At 43.5% G+C, this 23,206-nt stretch overlaps 1 long non-coding RNA gene across 3 annotated transcripts in view; it reads left to right on the top strand.

Moving 5' to 3' along the window:
• The first annotated feature begins 7,582 nt into the window (after positions 1-7,582).
• Positions 7,583-23,206, top strand: part of LOC125325590 — a 68,041-nt gene continuing 52,417 nt past the window's right edge. For all 3 annotated transcript variants that reach the window (XR_007203416.1, XR_007203415.1, XR_007203414.1), the window contains exons 1-2: positions 7,583-7,663; positions 8,541-8,642. This is a non-coding gene — a long non-coding RNA (uncharacterized LOC125325590). The remainder of the gene's footprint in view (positions 7,664-8,540; positions 8,643-23,206) is intronic.

The following is a 23,206-nucleotide window of genomic DNA, read 5'->3' as shown; positions in this document are numbered from 1 at the left end:
ATATATCAAATTGACACTGAAGGGCTGGTGGCTGTCTGTAGGTGTCAGTGAGCAGCTAGCTGTTTTAAAAGCAGTGTGTTTGCAACAATGATACACTCTCTTTTCTCTGGATTGTAGACAAGCCTGGGGACTTCTGCTACCCACACAGGCAGAGCTGACTCTGCCCCACAGTACTGCAACCCTGGCATGAACTGATGAAAAAGTGGGAGGGTATCTTATAGTCAGAATGGGATGAATCAAATTCATCTGAATAGTTGCCTGCTTAACTTCACTGAAGCCAGTGTCCATTAAAATACAACCAAAACATCTTCAGCAATCAGGACTTGAGTGTCTGGACTCCTTCAGAAGTAGGATCACAGAATCATTTAGATTTTAAAAGATCACCAAGGTCATCGAGGCCAACCTTTAACCTAGCACTGCTAAGCCCTCACTAAACCATGTCCCTAAGTGACACATGTACAGATACTTTAATACCTCCAGGGATGGTGACTCAATGACTTCTCTGGACAGTAGGGAAGCAGCTTCTTTCCTCTGCCTGGAGATGCCCAGCTGTATAGGCAGCCTCTCTTCCCTGCTGCAGATAGACATTTAGGAACAGAAAAGCATGGCATTTCATAGAAATGGTACCAGGTACTGCCCTGCCCTGCTTCATCTCTTAGTGAAGGTGATGCTGCCCTGGGTTGGATGGAGGGCTTCTGCTTCAGTTTCCTTACCCACCTGTGATGGGGAAACTGCCCAACAATCACATCTAGTTTCCTGATTTGTTTTGTTGTGACTAGTAAAGAAACAGTAAAATCAGCTGTAATTAAATAAAATTTTATGTGAGGGTCGTGCATTGGCAGAGGTTGAATGATCAGAAAAAAACTAATTTTCTTTGTCCCACTGCATTGTCTGCTGACACGCCACAGAGATTTGCAGGAGACATTTCACAGTCAGTTTTTCTCTTGGAGGTGTTGAAGAAAGGCCTGATACCACACCAGAAGTAGACTGGGAACAGATGTGCAAGATGTGTTTGTGAACTTGTGAGATGTGTGTGCGGGATGTGAGTCAGCACGGTGTGGGTGCGAGGCATGTACACCATAAGCAGGTGCAGTGCATTTGTTCACCAAAGGCGTGTGAGTGCAGTGCAGAGAGGAGGGTTGCAGTGGGGCAGGTGGCCACAGCCCAGGTCAGGACTGTGATCCTGGGTGTGGGGAGGCCAAGCTGCCCCTTGGTGCAGGAGAAGCACTTCCCAGAGGCAGCGCTGCCATTCGTGCCCTCTCCTCCGCATCCCATGGCTCCTTCATGGCTCATTTTCATCTCAAATTGTGCAGCTGGACTCACAGGAGTCTGCTTTTTAAAGATTCACATTGATAAATCAGCTGTAAATTAGGCACCTGGTTAGGATATGATCATGAGGACTAAGTAAATGACTTCTCAGTCGGTTCTCTTAAAGCAAATTAGTTACCTTAGGATGTGTTAAACCAAGTATTTATTGGTAATGACCAGGTTTGGGTTACTCCAGGCACCATCAATTCCTGGAGTAGAAAAGAAAATACAAAACCTTCAAAGATATGAGTCATGAGAAGAGCTGGGATATATCACTAACACATAGTTGACAATATTTCCTGCATCGGTTCACAAGCCGCCAGGATGTCCCTGGTGAACTATACACAGTCCATCGTGCTCTCAGGGGGCGTATGTGTGCTGTCAGTCATTGGCAGCATAGCAGGGAAACCAACAATGAAACAAAAGCCTCGGCACACCCACTGGAGGTTGCGGGACGCTGGAAAACTCCATGAACAGCTGAAATGCTGCCACTGAGCAGATGATCCAGAAATTAAATAAGAAACTGGGATGCAGAAGGCTGTTTTTTGTGTGAAATCCTGTGCTAGCCCCTGGAAAGACCCCCCCACGGCCCACAGAAAGGGGACTTTTGGTAAGAGAAGAAACTGTGGAGTTATGTTGGCATTTGAGATTTTAAAGAGAGATTTGGGAGAGAAAAATTCAAACTCCACTTAAATGCATTGAACTAGAACATATTTCTGGTGAGAGAGAAAGAATAATCAGAAAAGTCGAACTTTTTAATACAATAACTTTGTAGTGAACTGCTTGTCTCCACTTTGAAAAAAACACTATTTGCAAAGGTAAGGTTTTTTCCTACAGTGACATACAGTGAACATATAATATTGCAGAGGTTACCTGCTGACTGGTATAACATAGATGTTATGTTCCAGTGGAAAAGACATATTTTTACTTTTTTTTTTTTAAGGTTGTTTTAGCAGAACAAAAACTACAATGAGGAAAGTTTGAATTGATTTATAGCAAACCACATACCAGTCCAATAACATTAGCCCTGCTGCTTTGCAAGACTTTCTCTCCCACAGTCTCCAGAATTAACCATGCTTGGACTCCTTGACCGAGCCACCTTACAGGATGTCCTTAGATCTCATGGCAGTGAACAGCTGTGCTGCACCACAGCAGGTAACCCCTCTGAGGAGACTTACTAGAGACCAGATCCTTTTTTTGTGATATTCTTGCTGTTAAAAGAATCAGGATTGCATCTCCTGTGTAACACAAAGAAATACTGGGAGATAGTTCCACCATTTTTCTTAAAAAAGATTAAATAAATGAGTTAACAAGATTTTAAAGTATTCATAACAGTTATCCCACATGATTCCTTCAAGTTCCTTCAAGTTCCTTTAGCACATTAATATCAACACAGACCATGGGATTTGTCTTCACATTGGGGTTATATTGTGTAGTTCCTCTCCAAGACTCTTGTCCCTCTCTTCAGTAAGGTACCTACTTATGTTTTTACTGATGGGAAGCTTAGAACACTTGGTTCTTCTCCCAAGCCTTCAAAACCCACAGACTGAACATGGCCACATCAGTACCAATGGTGCCCCACATGAAAGCCCACAATTGTTTGACTCCACTGCAAACAAAATCTTGTTCACAGAAATATTCATGAGAAAGTGAAATGAAGACTGACAGCAGATGTGAAAATGGCTTTTGTTTTCAATTTCATTCCCTATGATTCTGGAATGGTTGTAGGATCAGGCTATCTGTATCCAAGAGGGAACATTCTTTCTGTAGGTATGAAATATCCAAGTATTTGCAAAACTTACATTTTAAGAGAAGTGAATAATTCTGGTTTTACTACCTTTTCAGCTGTCCTGAAAATATAGACCAGCCTGCACTATGAGTTCCATTTCAGGAGTCCTTTTTGTTTCGAAAAGCAGATGCAGAAGTTCAGCCTACATCCTTTCCAGATAAGAGAAGGAAGCATGTTATTATGCACACAGATATAAGATTCAGTCAACAATTTGCATATGGATACTTTACACACACATTTAATACCTGTGTCATCACTGTATATATGATGTTGGATATTCAGTACTTAGTTACCACCCAAAGTGCATTTATCTTTGTACTGTATCATTATTTTCAACCTCATCCTAATTGGAATCCTATGAATATGATTATTGAAATCTTTGCTATATTAAACTCTAGAGCAAAACGCATTTGGCTCAGGTTTGATACACTCGGTTCTAAATTCAGTCCTATCTAAATTCAACTGGATTAAGATAAAGATATGTCAGTCAATTGAATCCAATATCTAAGACCGGATCTCTGACAAGAAAATTTATACAATTTTATGAATTTTGCTATTTAATGTAAAGGAAAAGCTATTCACAATTTAGCATGAATGGGAGGAGCCATTTACCTCAGAGTCACCCTCTGCCTAGACCATCCTTCCAGCCTCCTGATTCTCTCACCATGTCATCTCCTCCCCATCCCTTGCTCACCTTTCCCTCTTTCTCCACTGTCTCTCTTGCTGGGGCCAGAGGGAGCTCCTAAGCTCCCCTGTCTCACATGAAAGTTCATCTTGAGGCTTTCTGTGGTGGAAGAAGGAGAGGGAAAAATGTGGGTGGTGAAAGGTGGTGGGAACCTGTCAACCACGACCATGATGCTGAGGGCCTTAGGCATCCCAGGGAAGGTGCAGAATGAGGATAAGTGCACTTATGCAAGATACTGTGAAGCTGCCCCCAGTCCTTGGGGACACAGAGAGGCTGTGTGGGCCTGCTCAGAGTGAGAAGGCTGGGATATTCTTTGTTTATCCCATGCACTGGTACATCTCTTTCTGCACAGAGAGTCAAGAAAGGAGTGAGGAAAATGCAAGGTGGTGACTGTCAGCATGATGGAAGGAAGGATGTTGGAAGGATGCTACCATGGCACTACCCCGGATGAGCAGCCAGACTTGGAGTTCTTATCAGACAGTGAGTTTCATGTCAGGAATGTTGGGTTTTAGGAGCCAGCTGCAGCACTACATTGGACTGATGAAGCAAGCAGTGAGTGGCACAGAAGGGAAAACACAGAAGTGCCAGAGGTTGGTGCCAGCTCCAGAAAGCCCTTTCTGCTATTACTCACAGTCAGTCAGGAGTAACTACACCATGTAAAAATGTGGAAGAATGCTGTCTGCTCCTCTGTCACATGTCCAGGATCCAGCCGGACTTCTGTGTGGCTGCAAGCAGCAACCCTGCAGAAGATGCAGATGTTGCTGTTGTCCACAGGGACGGCACGAAGAACGACACAGAAGTCCAGGATAAATGGGTTTATTTAATTAATTATCACCTTGTTTATATAACTTGGTTTGAAATAGAGAAATGACATTATTGGGTGCTTGACCATACACCTCCCAGAGTGATTGGCTGAATGCTACGTTGCCTATTTCAAAATAAATCCTTCAGTGTGGAAAACAAGACTGTGCATAACAAGTTTGCACCTGTGAGAGAAAGTCTTGGTTTACAAAACTCTGTACACTGTTTACAGCTAGCTTGCCTGAGAACGGAGATTTTCACAGGACGCAAGCAAGAAAATTTCTCTGCTAGCTTTTTTAGCACCTGTAGGTAGACATCTCTGTCTCTGCAGTTTCTGAGTCTAGACCCACACCAGCCTCATTCCCCTGGCTAGGCATGGACCTCCAAGGAGTTGCATACATCTTTCCCTGGAGAAGGTCCATCGGCCAGTCCCAGTGCTTTGCTGAAGCAGATAATGGTGTCTGGAAAGACCTTCATTATCTCTTATGCTGTCTGGAGGCTGGGGCTCCCTTCCTGCCTGGCCTCCAAACTGCACTTGGAGCCGTCTTCTCACAGCCACATCTGCCATCCTCTGCCCCACAAATCCCTCTCTCAAAATAATCTTTGTTTGCTTTCTTTGCTTTTTTTCTCTTCTTGTAAAAAGTGAGGTGACATAAATTCACTCTCATAATATGCATCAAGTGAAGACTATCTGTGTTGCAATCACTCCCTTCACATGAGAGGTGGGAATAGTTTTGACACAAGGTAAAATGAAACCCATGGTAGACGGAGACCTGCATCCACCTCCCATCCCCCTCCTCTTCTCACAGAAGGACTGGCAGGCTCCAGAGCCAAGGGCTGCCTGAGGTGGATCCTGTGTGCTTGAGCTCTGATGACAGTGAGAGGACATGTTTACTGGTGAGGAGACACACGTGTGCTGTGTGCAAAAATGCTTTCATTTGGTAGGGTGTGTGCAACCCTGAGAAATCCGACATCTGGGGCCCTGCCTGCCACTGGCCCTCATCCTGGTGAAGGTGATACAGGGCCCATCTCCTCTCTTTACTGACACAGCATGGCTTTCCAAGAAGACATGTCTTGGGCAGTCAGAGCTCCTCTTCCCAGGTCTGTTGGCCACAGCTCCCTTGACCTGTGGACCCACTGGAGTGGGCCGAGAGGGGGGCCATGAAGATGATCAGAGGACTAGAGCATTCCTTCTTTGAAGACAGGCTAAGAGAGCTGATGTTGTTCAGCCTGGAGAGGAGAAGGCTCTGGGGAGACCTTCCAGTACATGAAGAAGGCTATAAGAAAGCTGAAGAGGGACTTTTCACACAGGCCTGTAGTGACAGGATAAGGGGTAATGGCTTCCAACTGCAAGTGGGTAGGTTCAGATTAGACAAAAGGAAGAAATTCTTTACTTATGAGGGTGGTGAGGCTCAGAGAAGTTGTGTATGCCCCATCCCTGGAAGTATTCAAGGCCAGCTTGGATGTGGCTTTGAGCAGCCTGGTGGAAGGTGTATCTGTGCATGGAAAGGCAATTAGAATTAGACAATCTCTAAAGTCCCTGCCAACTCCAACCATTCCATGATTCTATGACCAGCTACAGCCAAGACACCTACAGTGGGAACCTCCAGTGAAGAGTCTGAGGCCACAGGAGAACAGCTACAAAAAGCAGATGCCCAGCCATCTCCCAGTCACACAAGCTCACTAGACAAAGAGTGCCAAGAAACAACCTCCACCTTTTTCTGCCTTTCATCAGGACCTCAACAATCTTCAGGCCATGATGAAATCCTGACCAAAACTGAAGTCAGTAGGTGAGCCATGAAATTCAGTGGGACCAGAATGCCACCAGAGAGTACGCAGATTTGAGTCATGCACACTGCTAAAATATCACTGAATCTGAATAACCTCATGCACAGGCTGGGGGTGACCTGCTGAGAAAGCAGATCTGTAGTGAAAGACCTGGAGGGCGTGGTGGACGTGTTGTCCATGAGCCAGCAGAGTGCCCGTCTCATCAAGAAGGATAATGGTATCCTGGGGTGCATTAGGAAGGGCATTGCCAGCAGGTCAAGGGAGGTGATCCTGCCCCTCTACTCAGCCCTGGTGAGGCCACAGCTGGAGTGCTGTGTGCAGTTCTGGGCTCCTCAGTACAAGAGAGACATGGAGCTCCTGGAGCAGGTCAAGTGGAGGGCTACAAAGATGATCAAGGGGCTGGAGCATCTCTCTTATGAGGACAGGCTGAGGGAACTAGGCCTGTTAATCCTCGAGAAGAGACAACTGAGAAGGTGCCTCATCAATGTCTGTAATTATCTGAAGGGAGGGTGTCACTGGAATAGATCCATGCTCTCCCTGGTGGTGCCCAGCAATAGGACAAGAGGCAATGGGCAGAAACTGATGTACAGGAAGTTCCAGAGGTTCCACCTGAACACAAGGAGGGCCTTCTTTACCTTGCTGGTGACTGAGCACTGGAACACTGGTTGCCCGGAGAAGTTGTGGAGTCTCCTTCACTGGAGATATTCAAGAACTGTCTGGATGCATATGTGCTATACGTTCTAGGATGACCCTGCTTGAGCAGGGAGGTTGAACCAGGTCCCTTCCAACTTTACCTGTTCTGTGATTCTGTGACAATGTGATTCTGTGATTGTCTGCTCAGAGAGTACTGTCATTTGCATAGTTCGATAATGCCTGCAGCCACTGTCAGCACCCCTTCCTTTCCATTATTTCTTGCTATGTTACTTTGTTCCTGCAACGCTGCTCCATACTGAAATCTCCCTAATCCATTTCAGGCGGGCAATGGGTACCGACACCCCCTCGCATTGCTTGGTTGTGCTAGTTCCTGAGGATTACAAATGAGGGCCATCTGTAGTCCCTACTATTTGTGGAGATGAAAAGGAGCTTAACTTAATGTATTTTGGCAGAGTAATAGGGAAACATCAATCACAGGGTGACATGTTAGTTCATATGCACCAATAGGCTCATGTTTGTAGCTCGACACATTAAGTGGGTCTGTTTCTTTAAAGATGAGTCCATCACTTGCAGACAGACGTTTGGAGCTCTAGCATACAGGACACTTTTAAGAGATACTTGATAAAGAGCTTGAAAATGTGAGTAGTGACATGAAGCTAAACTCTGTCTCATTTTCTTCAGTTTCCCTATTAGTATGAGCCTCATAAAGTTGAAATTGGGGTCACTTGGACAGCTATTTTAGCTAAAACAGATGGAGTTGTGGTGGCTGCTTCTAAAGAAGCAACTTTTACCATAAGTTACCACACACTATCTCTGGGATAAATATATTTTCCTGTACTACATCATTTGGGACTGTGTAGTAATTACTGGACCAATGCTCATTGTTTAATGGCAGCCATGCTAGTAATTTCCTTTAAAAAAAATCTATTCTGAGATAGTTCACAGCCATGAAGAAAAAAAAGTGTTTTCCCTGCAAATGCCAAAATCAAAGTTTCTTAATTTATTACAGGAGAAAAATTGAGAATCCTCTGAATTACTGTTTTCCCCATGTAACAAAATATTCTGCATGAAGAGGGATTATTAGACCCCCTGAACTTCCCTTGAAAGTAGAGCACAGCTGTGCGAACAATTCACGATGTATTATTTATTGGATGAAGTTCAGTACTTTTTTGACTTGTGGACTCTTAAGGAGCAGTTCAGGACTTTCTTGTTATTGATTCTTACGCAAAAATTTTCACTAATTTCTTCAGGAATTCCATCTTCAAATGATTACTGAAAAATGTATTCCCATTACTTGAATTCCAAATTCATTTTGCATCAGGTCAGCAGCATAACTCAGGTGAGGTGATTACTGTCCTTTGAATTGGCAACACATAAAATTACAGATTAATTCCCATTTTCTGCTATTGGATATGCAATTTCTAAAGAAAAAAGTACTCAACATATCAGTAGGAACTGATTAGTTGAGGAGCAGAGTTGCTACTTGTTATCACTACTTTTATGCATGTTTATTAGCCTACAGAGCAACCAGGCCTGGGGCCCCCATCCAGCAAATGCAGAAAGGAGGTGGAGGAAGCCCATTTCCCAGAGAGCTTACGGCTGCAACCAGGACCACAGGTGAGGAGGTGAGGAAGGAATGATAGCAGGAAACATCATGTTAAGCTATTATGATTTTGAAAGGTGGTAACATAAGAGGGGGATAAGTTACAAAGGGAGAAAAATAGAAAAAAGAAAGGGTGTATCACAGGCAGCGGCTTAGGGTAAGAGGACCAGATGTGGAGTGAAGCTAAGGTAAAGAGGTCACGATGAAAAGGAATGGATGATTTCTCTTCCCAGCTAAGCATCAGCCTTTAGTTGCCAAAACCAAGCATGCAATAGGAGCTGCCTCTTTAAAAGCCGTTTTCATCTGGAGATCTGGAAAGGGAAAACCCATCAGCTCCCAGTGCTGCCAGGCAGGTGCTGCAGGAAGTACCCCACAGCTTTGCTAATGCATCTCAGCTACGATTCAAAAAGCCTCAGCCTCCATTACTCTTGCAGTTCCTTGAGAAAGCATGCTATTTCTACTGAATAGTGCCAAGTCTTGCAATGAGAAAAAGATGTAGATTATCCCAGAGAGTTCAAGCTCACTTGGCAGAAAAGAAAGGAGCCACATTTGTGATTGAAACTCAGTCAGCTTTTGATCACCTGGGAACAGCGCATCCAGATTGGAGATTAGCTGTGCCCTGATGACATATTCCCAGCCATCTCCCCACCCCTTTCCCCCTTGATGTTCATTCCTCATCATAACTTCATTTTTCAAAGGTAAATATACTAAATATGTTCTTACATTCCAATTTACATATGTTCTGTGTTAGTCTATGGAGAATATCATCAAGAGTTGACTGGACATGGAAAAAATACAGATTACTTCAGTGGACGGTACAGTGACATTTTTCCTTGGTGCATATGGAGGTGAAGGCTAGAAATAAACCACAACCGATTTTGATTAGCTGGCTGAAAAGCAGCGTGAACACTTATTAGCCTTCCACATGCCCAAATGTCAGCTAAGAAATCACTTCTCACTGAGGCAGACTCACAACACTGTGGCTTCTGGGCCCACCACAGGAGGAGGATGGGATGCACTTACAGTTCATTTCTTTGTGGTTTTCTTCCATAAGTCCTTTTGCAATGGTCATGTAGTACAAAGCAGGCAACTGCTAACCTGCATCTGGTAAACCCCAGGGAGGTGATGCTGATGGTCTTTGAAGCTACCACAGGCAAATAACCACGGCAAGGAACCTCACCAGCTGAGTGACAATGGTAGCAGTAATCACATTGCTCTCACCAGGATGCTGAGTCAGGACAAGCGGCACAGCAGGAATCAAAAAGACAAAATCAGCATCTGCACTCATGTGGAGGTCTAAGGGTGAGTGGTGTGGGGTGGTCTGCTGAGGGCCAGCCTAGCAGTCAGCATAGGAAAGCTAGCCAAAAAAAAAAGAACCTGTGAATAGGAATTGAGAAAGAAGGTACATCTTTAACTGAAGGCCTGTTTTCAAGGCAAACTCAAACTGTGTAAAATCTGCTGAATCACAGTATTTTTAGTGGAACTGCATAAGGCATCAGATATGTAGCAAGAATACATTTTCAGGTGCAGTTATGTCAGGTCAATTAGAAATCTATCAAAAATGTCAAACCTGATAATATGAAGAAGCTGCTGTAAGTCTTAGTAACATAGGTAAATGATAAAATTGTAGCAGTAGAATGTGTCTTTTAATGGTTCATCAAAACACCAGCATTCCTGGCTTTTTAAAAATAGTGTTTTATTGGTTTTGAAGAAGGTCTGGAAACACTCTCTGAGTTGGGCTGAGATTTAATAATGGAGTTACTGCTGCCTGCTTGGGCTGTCATGGGACTGAAATGTCAGGGATTAAGTGTGCCTGCTCTTTCTGCTCCTCTGTTGGGTTCTACACAGCACTGGACAGCCTTGGAGACAGTGTGTCCACTGTGGTGAAAAGCTGCTGGTTACAAAAGAAGAAGGTCATCTGACTGCTGCATAAAACCATGCACAATATACTTCCCAATTAGTTTATAAATATATATTTTTAAAGTGTCCCTGTTTTGTCCTTTCACCAGTCTTGCAAGGCTATCCTTCATTAGCATTGCAGGAATTAATTATAAGATTAATATGATTTGGCTTTCTGAGTAATGCTATGAAACTCACTTTCTGCTGGCAGCTTCCTCCAGCTCATCCTTGTGTGCTCAGCCCTCCAGCCAGGGCTGGGAAGGGTACCATGCTTTAACCCATGGGCTGGCAGTTGAGGCTCCCATGCCACTACTTTCCCTCTTCTCTGACTGTAAGAGCAACTTTTCAGTGTTGGGCTGACACCCTCACCATTTTGCCAGATCCTGTACTAGCCCCGGGAGCTGTTTCGTAAAGTAGGATTGTCTGCTGCCTTTTACAGACCATTAGTTCTCATCAGTTCTGAAAAAAAAAAACCCCAGACAATGGAGTAAGATTTACAGAAGCTGGGGTGTCTGCTGTATTTTGTTCCAGAACAAGTCTAAGCAACACAACCGAATGACCATGCTTATGCTCCTGTCTCAAATATTAGTTTTAATCCCTTCTGCTGTGTTTCAAAGTGACACAATTTACCTGAGATATGCCACAAGCTAAGGTCAGTTACCTGCAGTTCAGCAGATCTGTCTGAGTCACTTTCCTCCTGAAATCAAAACTCTAAAAGACTTCCAGCTTAGTGGAACAAATCCATCCAAAATATTTTTTAGACAAGCTGTCATGAGTGAGATAAGACTTTGTAAAGCAGACATCAGAAATGAGAAAGGAAGCAGAATGGCAAAAAGAGAGGAGACCTTCCAGGAAACAAAAAGATATATTTAAGTCAAAGGGAAATTTTAGCACAAGGACAAAGGGATGGGTCATGAAATCTGGAAACAGGAAGAAAGAAAATAAGAATGGCAGAGAGATGAGGTTCTGAATACTTTTAGTGTAGGAGTAACAAAAGCAAACAACCTATCTTTTTTTGGGTTTTGGTTTTTGTTTATTTGTTTGTTTTTATGGGGGAGTTGTTTTTTTTAAAGAGGGAAAAGGTTTTAAGAGAGAGTTTATGAAACTCCCTTTCCAGAACTCTGATGCTTTAAGAATGGTGCTTAGTGGCAAGAAGGAAATAAGTGGACTCAGAAGTAGGAAATGGATATTGTTCTTTTAAGCATAAAGAAACAGCTTTGAGGGCTATCCAGTGTTAAAAGAACAATTAATGTTAATGACTGATTCTGCTATCTTTTAAAATGTATATTCCTTACCTGTGAGAGATTCTGCAGCCTCTAGAATCTCCTTTCCTTCTGAGCAGTAAATTATGTGTTCCCAGAACAGTCTGTGTTAACAATCTGTGTTAACAATCTGTGTTTGAAATGAGAAGGATCCAGCAGTCACCTTCACTCTCTATGGAAACCTACTGACACAGGGATTTCTTATTTCTAATCTTAGATCAATACAATATCACTTGCAGAGATGAGAATCCAAGAAATGCATGGTGCATACAATCCAATTTTGTACCAAAATGTAAAGTTTCATGGGATGTGCTTATTGCTGTAACTTTGAGTGAATCTCGTATACTTTGAAGAGGCAGAACCTCCTTATTTTCTTTGATGCTTTTTATTTCCCTTTTCTTACCAATGACAGTGGTGAAAACTTCTTTTTTTTCTCAAATGCAATTACATGTTGGGCATTTTGCTACTTCATGAGACCAGGTGCAATGGCCAGGTATAAAGCCATCCTGTATGATCATGCCTTTGTCCCCTTCCCCGAGGCAGCTCTGCTCTTGTCTGTCCTCTGTCTCTGTCCCTAGAGGACAGTGGGAATGAAGCTTGCATCTGAAGAAAGGGGTGATTTATGGAAAGATTACAATGAAACCCACCCACAAAAAAGGCCAAACCCAGGCGTGACAGCAGTGGGGTATGGCAAGTGCCCTGTGCCAGGCTCCCAGGCTGCCCTGTCCTGAGGCACTGCAGGTGAGGCTGGGTTACAGCCTCCCACCTCACTGTGGTCTGCCTGCCTGTCATGGCTTGTCCCAAGTGCAGTGAGAGGTTACTGGATATGGCCAGCAAATATCCACCAAGAGCAAGAGATAGGCTATGGCACTGCAAGGCAAATAATTGGCTTCAACACAGATGCAGTTGCACTCAGCAATGTGTGCAGAGAGGTTCATGCCATCATGAAGCCAGGTCATGCACTACATCATTTGTGTGTACAGGAAGACATGCAGACTGATGGACTAATCTCTCACATCCCCCTTCCCAATTTACTCATGCTTGAAGTGAAGGAGACCTCAGGGGGAAGCCTGAAAGCCCCTTAAGTACATGCACCAAAGACTTCAACACGAACCATGTCACGTTTCAGCAGATGTTCCACAGTGAGGTCCATGAGGAAGTGCTGTAGGGTTGTATGGGTCCCAGTTGCTGCTTGCCTGTAGGAGGAACTGGACATGAGTTTGATCCATGCAAATCTTAGGCTTCATCAGAACTACTTGTTATTATCTGGTTTCCAGCTTTCAAAATATACCGTCTGATTACACAAAGTTGTCATCTGTAGTGTCGTGTTTCTTCATTCTCATCCTTGTCTTCTTAGTATGCATTCCCTTTCTTAACAGCAAAAATGGTGCTTAAGAATCCAGGGGAATAAGTGTCTCTAGATGGGAGGCTATTGAAATTACTTGAAATTTATTTCTCATCCTTTTTTCTTAAGGAAAAAAAGGAGACAGCTTCCCCAAACACTGGGAAAAATCAGACTTGTCAGTTTAACTTCACTGAAGGGAAAAGACTCTGAAACTCCTTTAAGGAATCAAATAGGGAACACTTGGAAAAGCAGAGCTTGATTAAAGACAGCTAACATCAATTCAGAGAAAGGAGATCATGCCTAACTAATTTGTTGGAATTCTTTGAGGAAATTACTGCCCTGGTAAGGAAGCGGAAAGGATATTATAGACTCCGTTTTTCAGAAAGCAGTTGACAACATTCTCCACTGTTGGTTAAAATGTCTAAGGTCTGAAGTCATGGAATAGAAGGACAATGAGCATATTGGACTGAAAACTGGCAAAAGAGAAGGAAAGAAAGGGTAACTGTGAATGGGAGCCTTTCATTTTAAAGAGGGGGTTGTAAGAAGGATCAGAGAAGAAACCACATTTGGAGTTTGAAAACAAGACTTCCTAAGGTTAATGAAGACACTCCTGAAGCTTGGGAAATACAATTAATAATGAGGAACCATGCAGACAGACTGAGAAAGGAATGGTTTGTTTTACCACAGTATCTTGGAGAGCAGGTAGAAAGAGAAAGACTTTCCTGACTGCTCTGCTAAAACAAATCTCACAAATCTTGAGTGGGAATATTTGTTAAATTCCACAGATGCAGGAAAAAACACAGAATTTCACACTGCAGATACTAAAGAGGACCCACCTTTCCCTTCTTCATGTTAAATATTGCTCTCATGCACTTAAGTCTTGTGTTTTTAAGAATGATCTTACCATGTGCAATTGCATGCAAATATTATTTTTTAGGGTCGTCTTCTAAGGCAAAGATTTCACTTCAGGTTCATCTTATCTCATTAAATAGCATAGGAAAAATGGTTCTGCTTTTGAGTCTTTCATCTGGGAAAAAAACAACTGCTGCTACTTCATACTGAGGGCTTCTAAGTTAAGGGCAGGAGCACTTCCCTCTCCTGATTACACTGTGCTTGGACAGGAAGCAATAGCTGAAGTGTGATTACAAAACTGCTTCTGATGGCTTTAATGTACATAGGAGAATGTACCTACTTATATCAGTGAAAGCTTTAAGTTAGGAAGTTTTTGTCATACACAGGGAATTTATTTCATTAATAGAACCTTACAAGCCTCAATTTTTCTACAGAAATTGATGTAGTGTGTGCTCTTGGAACCAGCATTATTTTTTTCTCTTTCCTCTTTCCACTTCACAGTACAAAAGGCACTAGTGAATTTTGCTTTGTTTGGTTCCACTTCACAGTACAAAGGGCACTAGTGAATTTTGCTTTGTTTGGTTTGGTTTTTTACATACTTAAATGACCAGAAGGAAACAGGATATGCAGCAGTGGAACTACACCAGGAAAATACATAAATTCATCAGCATGTCTTACTGTTTGTCTTCTTGGGCAGATCTTCTTCCTCTTGTGTGGGGATATTTATATACCTGTAGGATGGAATTTGTCACTGAAAGAAGTATTTCCCTGCTCTTCCCCTCCCTCCCTGGCTCCATTTCTCACTTGTTTGAAGCACTGAAAACCCCTGACTCCCAGTTCTCACTCTAGTGGCTGGGCGACAATTTTTAGTACATTTGTATCTTTTGTGTTTACTTATTTTCAGGAATAGTCCTTTCCTTCTTCCCTCTGATTTGAAGCATAATTAACTTCCACAAGCTTCAAGATGACCCATCTGTCTTGCACATGAAAACAATTTTCATTGTCACTCAATCAGAAATAGCAGAAGTCAGAAATGTGACCCTTTTTGACACCAAAATACAAATTTTTTTTGCAATACAGTGGATCTCTGTGTTGGTTCCCTTATAAGCCAAAGAAAATACCACATGTAGGAAATAAATTGCTACATCCACTTCAGTAGTATCAGAAAGTAGAAATAGAACACACTTATTTTATTTTAACTCTGGACCTATTGCTGATAGTACAAAAGCCGGACTAGAGAAATTCTGACAATTAAGCCAGTAATCTTTGGAACACCATCAGGCTTCAGCCTTTCCTCTTACATTAATTTTCTTCTGATGCTTTTTTGGCAGCCTTTGTAGTATTTTCCTCTAATATGATACTGCAACTCCAAGCATCTTCTGGGGAGGGGGAAACCTTTTCAACGACAATTCTAATCTGCTCTAAGCAGATCTCCCTAAGTTATTTCTTACTAATTTCTGCTTTGTCAAAAGGTCTCTTCTCCATGCCCTTGGGCCGATTACTAATACACATGATAACAAATGTATAATCCTACTCTAATTATTTTTTATTTTCAGGCAAGGGAAGGGGGGAGAACTGTGTATTTTTGAATGTTAACTGTTGTCCCTCCTCTTATCTGGTTAATTGGACTGTGGCAATGTCTGACTGGATATCCTGCCCAGAGGGATTTAAAAATGGTAAATGTCAAGAATATTTTTTTTACTTAATGCTGGAATGTCAACCTTCTCATATAAATTACAATAAATTGCTCTTGTCTCAGTGACATAGGTATTTTTTTAGCACGTATTCTTGGATAAATACCTAAACAGGTGTAAGAAGTAGGACTATGTGATTTCACAACAACAAAGAAAATAATCTTCTGCCAGCCTTATCACTCTGGCCCTGTAAAAGCCCACTGGTAGCTGGCCAGTTTTAAAGATGTCACCATCATGCTTACTTCTTGCACTTAGCTCTGAAGAGCTCTGCCTGGCATCTTTTCAAAACAAGTCTTGGAAAGTGCACAGAGAAATGCTTTCTTTCTGGAGCCCTCTAAGTCCTCCTAACTACACAGCTGCCAATTGCAGCTACAGGGCTCTTGTGCGTTTTTTATGCTTTTTCTCCCTCATTTTCAGTGTTGTTTGTCCTAGCCTAGAAGGGCTCACCTCTGTCCATCCCAGCCTCAGCTGTGAGATGTGGCACAGGGAAGAAGCAGTTTTGGAACAGGGGCTGGCATGGGATGAGCAGTTGTTCCCACAGCTCAGGGTGCTCTGAAAGGGTTAGTCCCTATGGTGTTGACAACCTGTAAAAGTCAAACTCCTTGAGCTGAGCAAACTAATAAGCAGTGAACAGTGCAAGACAAAATAAGAAAAAAGGAGTAGTGATTAAAGAGGTGGCAAGGCCACTTTTGTAATGAGGGTGTCATGAGGCAGGAAAGATTTTTCGTTGTGGGAGAGGCCATTTCTTGGCTCTCTGCAGGTCAGATAGCAAAAGGATTATCTATTCTTTCAGGGCAGTGGCCTTGGTTCCTGTATGATGAAGACCCAAGGGCAGTGGGTAAGAGCAAGTACTTTCATGGGCCTTTAGGGGTGGCTACTGCTTGACCTCAGAAACACTTCAGCTCTGCTGACACAGGCGTAGGGCAGGATCCAGGGCTCTCCAGGTATGACAGCAGACAGACAACTGACATTGAAACAATCATTGTGGCAGGAGTTTAAGACACAGACTTGATTTCTCCTGTCAGAGGTCATCGCTAAATGATTTGGTTTAATTTCATTGCACCAAGAAGTATTTTGTACAATATTCTGGTATCTTTCATGACACTAAAGTTAAGTTTGTTTGTTACTGTCAGGGTACCTCTTCTTCAGCAAAGGAAGTCCATATCTCTTGTTTCAGGTTTGTCTGGTTTCTCTGTTTTTTATCAAATTCAACAAGGAGAAAAATGTTGCAGTGACTTAAAGGAGATCACACAGGTAGATTTTGCTGGGAGTGGAGAAGGTAACTGCATTGTGCTTGGTCAAGCAGGACAGTTCTTGGTGCTGCCAGAGTTCCTCGTTATCCCAGCTCTTGTGGATGTGGTTCATTTATTATTTTGCCCGTATTCAATAAACTTCTGTTAATACTGTCCAAATAAATTCAGAGAGCTTTGAACGCAACATAATATTAGATAGAGACAGAGCATTCCCTTTTTCATCAGGGAATCTGAGAGCTCTTTTTTATGATTTCAGAGAATTAAAGCATCACAGTATTTACAAATCATACCTGGAGGAATTATTTCCCTTAAGCTGAATGAGCAGAAAGATGGATGTCCCTTCCTCATGCTAGGGTTGGGATAATGGACCCAGTGACTTGGCAGCTGGGGCTCCAATAAGAGTCTCCTTGTTCTCGTGTCCACTGGCTCTCTGGTGGCGACTGGCCCTGGGCAGCAGCCACCCTCTGATGTGCCCTGAGAGATGCAGAGTGTACTTGAGAGCACCAGTCAAAGCCTGGAAAAGGGATCTGGAAAGAAATAGGCAACACTAACAAAATGGTAGGAACTGCTGTATTTTGTGAGTTGTTCTAAAGAAAGAATCCATTTTAATCCTACTGGCCTCTTGCCTGCTTGCTTCATTCAAAATAAAACACACTCTCCAGAAAATTATTTTACATAGCCCAGCCAAGTTTCTGGTAAAGACTCCAGACACCCATAATTCATGATCAAGGAAGGGTGTGGATATTTTGTGGGAACCAGATCCTCTGTGAACAAGATAATTTTAATTTGCTGATTATGTTGTGTAAACAGTATGCTTCTAGGATTCAGAGGAACAGAACTGTGCATCTAGCAAAGTCAAACTGTTGATTTATATGCTGGAAGCAAAATAATTAACCTGAATCCTCTGAGTTAACAACAAATATTAAAAGGAGGAATATGTTGTCCTTCAAAGGTTACTTCACCAAGTTTTAACTTCTGCTACATATCTTTAAGCTGTTGAACAATCCAGATGCTGTTCAGTTTGCAAAATACTTGCACTTTTCATTATTGTGGATGCTATGGCAAGGTCTGAGTATTTGAAACCATTCGGAATATTTATAGCTGAGAAATGACAGTAAATAAGTTGAAATGTCTGACCAATTTATGCTTGACAGAATGGTATTGTGAAAAGGACACAGTGGATATCCACTGGTTTTCCTCATGCTCATGAGTTTTGATTCCATATGCTAAAACCTATACCAAAGATACATAAGTGATACATAAAATTCCTATCATCTGTAGAATATGATAGATCTTTTTATTGTATGTTACTGGTTCTCAAGAGCATAACTAATTGCCAAGCTTATTTGCCAAGTGTGCTGCATTTGTACCTTCAAAGTTCTATGTGTTGTATCCACAAAAGCACTTGAATACGATTTTTTTGCCCCAACTCTGCTAGGCGTTTAAATCTCAAAACATCCTTCCCAAAGCTTATTTCCCAGCTCTCACCTGAACATACAGATGTCAGGATCTGTGACCACTGAAACTCTGCCCTTCATGTCTCTTCTGCTGTTCTCAGAGGATGCCTTCAACATGCATAACCAAAGATCCTTCTCCACAGAGCTGCTTCCCAGCAGGTCAGCCCCGAGCCTGTGCTGGTGCAGGGGTTTATTCATTCCCAGGTGTAGGACCTGCATTTGCCTTTGCTGAATTCCAGATGGTTCTTCTCTGCCCATCTCTCCTACCTGTCAGGATCCTTCTGGAGGGCTCACAGAACTCTGGGGTATTGGCCAGTCCTCCCAGCTCTGTGTTGTCAGTGAACTTGCTGCTGAGAAGGCCTTTAATGTCATTAATGAATAAGTTAAACAGTACTAGGCCTGGTATTGAACCTTGCAGGACACCACTCGTGACAAGTCCCCAGCCAGACCCTGTGCCACTGATTGTGACCATCTGGGATCTGCTGTTCAGCCAGTTCTCAATCCACCTCACTGCCCACTCATCCAGTCCACAATTCCTGAGTTTGCCTATAAGGATATTTTGAGAGACACTGTCAAAAGCCTTGCTGAAGTTGAGGTGGACAATACTCACTGCTGTCTCCTCATGCATTCAGGTAAATAATTATTTCGTCACAGAAAGCCATCAGGTAGGCCAAGCATGATTTACTTTCAGTGAATCCATGCTGACTACTCCTGATCACCTTCTTGTCATCCCTGTGGATACACATGGCTTCCAGAATGAAGCACTATATAACCTTTCTATAACCTTACCAGGGATTGAGGTGAGGCTGGCTGGCTGGCAGTTCCCTGAGTCTTCCTTCTGGCCCCTTCTGAAGACCAGGGTGACATTTTCTTTCTTCCAATCCTCAGGCACCTCTCCTGATCTCCATGACATTCCAAAGATGTTGTGAGTGGTCTCACTATGGTGTTCACCAGCTCTCGCAGCATTCATGGATATATCCTGTCAGGACCTGTGGATGTTGAGTTTGCCTGGGTGTTCTCTAACCCAATCCACCTTGACCAAGGGCAAGTTATCACCTTATGCCAGTTTAAGAAGACTGTGAACCTTTGTCCTTAGACCTCAACACTTTATTTTCTAGACACTGTATCCAGAGGGAGGCCACCCCACCTTATGGAAATGTATGAAATGGAGTAATAGACTTGATTCATTCCTGAGCCCTTATAGAGACTAACCACGACAGAAGGCAAAAATTATTTGGGTGCCACCTGGTTTATTGTGAATAACCCGTGTGTAGCTTACTGTGGTGGAAAGACACCATGACAGGGTGCCAGTTTTGTTGGACCTCTATGCTTTTAGCTTCCCTAGTAACTGTCTGTCCTTGGGGATACTGGGAAGATTTCAGCAGCACTCCTTGAGTGATATCTAAAGAATCCTAAGGATAGCAGGAAGAGTGAGGCCATGGGATATGACAGCTGAGCTTCAGAGGGTAGCGTCGAACTGGGATCTCACCATGCAGTCGCTCCCTTGGCCAATGCAGGGCATGTGGCAAGGTGCACTTATGCCCACAAGGACCCTGATTCCTACAACAAGAAATTTATACTTTTCCCAAGGTGTGGAGGCTTCCCTTCCTCGTTCATGGTAGGACAAGCAGTAAAAGCTACCTGAACAAGAAGAACTAGAGTGTTCAGAAAAACACATTTACAATGGGACCTTCCCAAGGTCAGTATTTTTAGAGCTGAATATGCAGAAAAAGAATGAAACAAGGACATATACAGCCATGTATGAAAGGTGTATTTTTTATGCAACAGGCCTAAGTAACTCTGTGGCTGGGACTTAAGGAGATTAAAACCACATGAGAAGGCTAACATACTTCTGTAAGAGTCAACAGCCATTTATTCGAACAGAACAAGAAAATTAGCTGCAGCTCTCTCCAGTCTGAAGCCATTGTATTCACCAGCAAACTCCTGGGTGAGGGAGATAAATTGAAACAGAAAAGAAAGCAAGGGAAAAAATCCTATACCTTACACAGACATGCATATTGAGCAGAAGGGGAGATTTAAATCATGCTTGATGTCTGTGGTGCTTTATTACACACTGGCTAATGGGAAAATGAAATAAATAAGGTGCCCGATTCATTGGCCCAGCTGCAAGGAAAGGACTTCCCCACACCTGAGGGAACAGGAAATTCATTTTTAAGACTGCACTGGGGATCATTCAGCTAGTTTTAACCCCAGTCCTTTGGGTATTTAAACTGCTCCTAGACTGGGCATTAAAGCTTATATGGAAAAGACAAATCTCAAATTTTCAGGCCGCAGACAAGAAGTGTCTGAATTTTCACAAGATAGGGATATATGCTGTACCTGGAAATATGCTGGCACCAAGGCAAAATACACTTGCACAAATGGGAGAATTGTATGGAGTGATCTATTTTGCATTCAGAAGTGTGAAATTTCCAGTTTGCCTTAATATGGGTACGCTCGATAAGCGTGTTGCAGAGGTTTGGACAAAGAGCTGTGCACAACACCAGTGCACAGGCTCAGCAGTAGGAAGCTGGCTCTCAACCCTTGTGGCTTGGCCTGACCTAGAGCTGACTTGACCCTCATGAAACTCAGGATGTTGTTGTTATCTATTGTCAGAGGTCTCCCACTAGCAATTGGTAATCTGTGCTCTACATGGGGGCAGGTGTTGAGGCCGGGGGTAGAAGCTTGGCCAGATTTACATACAGAAAGGAGCCAGGATGCCTGGATCTGACCTCTTGCTTCAAAAATTTGCTTCAGTCTCGGTTTCTCCAGCTCTCACTTTCATAGCACAAATCCCCAAAGTCCCTGCTCCATATTTATTCCTTCCTTGGCAAAACCATGATCAAATTAGTGGAAGTTTTGACTAAGGAGAAGTCAAATTTATACCCTGGTCCTTGGCCACCTGAGGATATATATGTGCTAGTGTGAAGAAGGGGAGGGGGGAAAGGGGACAAAAGGATCATTCATGGTTACTCCCAGCCTTGGACCCACACTCCTACAAGGAGACCAGTCCTGCCAGCAGCCTCCATGTCATTGTGAGCCCAGACACACAGACTGTCCCTGAAGCCAGCAGCCTGGGTGGTTTGGCCAAGATGATGGATACTGACCTGGTGTCGAGGTCTATCTGTCTGAAACCAATCCTCTCCATCACAATACAAACAGGGTGGCTCTCGAGGCAGCCACCTTCCCAAAGCTGCCTGCTGCTGTTCCCCTGCCTCACGGCACTGTGTACATGTCACAGCCTTCAAAGAATGAGGCTGTCACAGGGTGGCCTGTATCACCCCATGGCTACTGGGAATGGATGGTCCAGCCTCACAGGCCAGCCCCAAGCCTCACAGTGCCTGCCAGCCATCTCTCACACCCAAAGCTAACTCTGTCAGCACCTACCATCTGGGTGTAATACAAGCTTTAAAACCCCACAGCAGGTCCTGTGGCACAGTGGGCATGTCCTCTGTCAACTGAAGTTGAAAAAGAAACAAAGGAAATGTCTCCTGTCTAAGTCACATTTCCTCAGGACGAGCATGGCCGTTGAGGCAAAGAGGAGTCGTTTATAAGTGGAAACTCTGCATGCAGCTGAAATCTGTGGTTTTTAAGCCTGGAGCCAAGGGTTTCTAAGAAGTATGTTAAAAGTGATGAAGCAAAGCATGTTCATACGCGATGCACAGCCATCTACGGATGTGCCATTTCTAAAGAGGCTTGCACATCTGCTGGAAAACATTTGTGAATGAATCCACAGATTGCAATGAGCTAAATGAACTCCCAGCCTTTGTTAGCGTGAGGCTGGGCTGCTCAGGGCTGGGTATAAGAAGTGCTTTGTGCACTGAGCTGTGCTTGGGCCAGTCGAGAGATCCCAACATTCTCAGTATTGTGGCAACCAGTGTATTACTTGCATCAACCTGTACGGCACTCTGACAGGTCCCAATACAAAACCCTCACACAAATATTTCAACGTGTTTGGAGACAAAATCTAGTCAATATATGCAGTCATTTTACCAGAGCTTGTAGCCAATAGGAAAAAAATTCCTACTAACTTATTTTTGGAGGTTAAAAATAGTATGTGTGTGTATGTGTGAGATCAGTAAAAACAGAAATGAGAAAGACAGAAGCAAGGGCATATGATGTTTGCACTCTGAGCCACGTGGACCTGGTCCCCAGCTGGGTGGGGAGGCTGATTTTCCTTTTCCTTCGACAAGTACCCTTTGTTTGGTGGGATTGGATCAGGGACAGAGGGCTTGTCCCATCAGTCCCCCAGTTACGCCCCTCTTCTCTCCATGGGCACAAAGCACAAGCTCATGTACCACTTCACAGGGGTGTCCCAGCATGGAAATGTACCCACTGAGTCCTTAAAAATAAGCCAAAGCAAGAAAATTGCTACCAGGGTGGTGGGAGTAGTGGCACAGTGTCAGTGGGGTGCCTGCATGTGCAGGTGTGCAATCACTTGTGAACCCTAGAGCAGAAGCAGAGCTTTGCCCCTGCTGACTTGTGGGGTGCCCTGGCACCCCAACCCTGCATGCTGCATGCAGAAGCAGCTGGCACAGATCCATGGCTCCATCAGCAGCAAATATCTTCATGTGGGAATAGCACAGGGTTCTCCAAGCAATAAATTTCCTAGCGGAAGATTACAGTTTTTGGCAGCCTAGTTTTTGATGTTGCATCTACCCTGCAGCACTCTGCTTTCACTTATTTGTGCAGTGTGTGATGTGGATTTTCATAGAATATTGGTGCACTTAGTTTTGGAGCTGTGCAGCACCAGATGCTGCCCATGGGCCCTCACATCTGGTGGAGGTATAGCGGCGAGGTCTGCGGGGGCTGCTTT

Source organism: Corvus hawaiiensis, chromosome 4 (genome assembly GCF_020740725.1).
Source record: "Corvus hawaiiensis isolate bCorHaw1 chromosome 4, bCorHaw1.pri.cur, whole genome shotgun sequence".
Classification (NCBI taxonomy): domain Eukaryota; kingdom Metazoa; phylum Chordata; class Aves; order Passeriformes; family Corvidae; genus Corvus; species Corvus hawaiiensis.
Note: the sequence above shows the minus strand (reverse complement) of the source record. Positions and strands in the feature narration are given on the sequence as shown.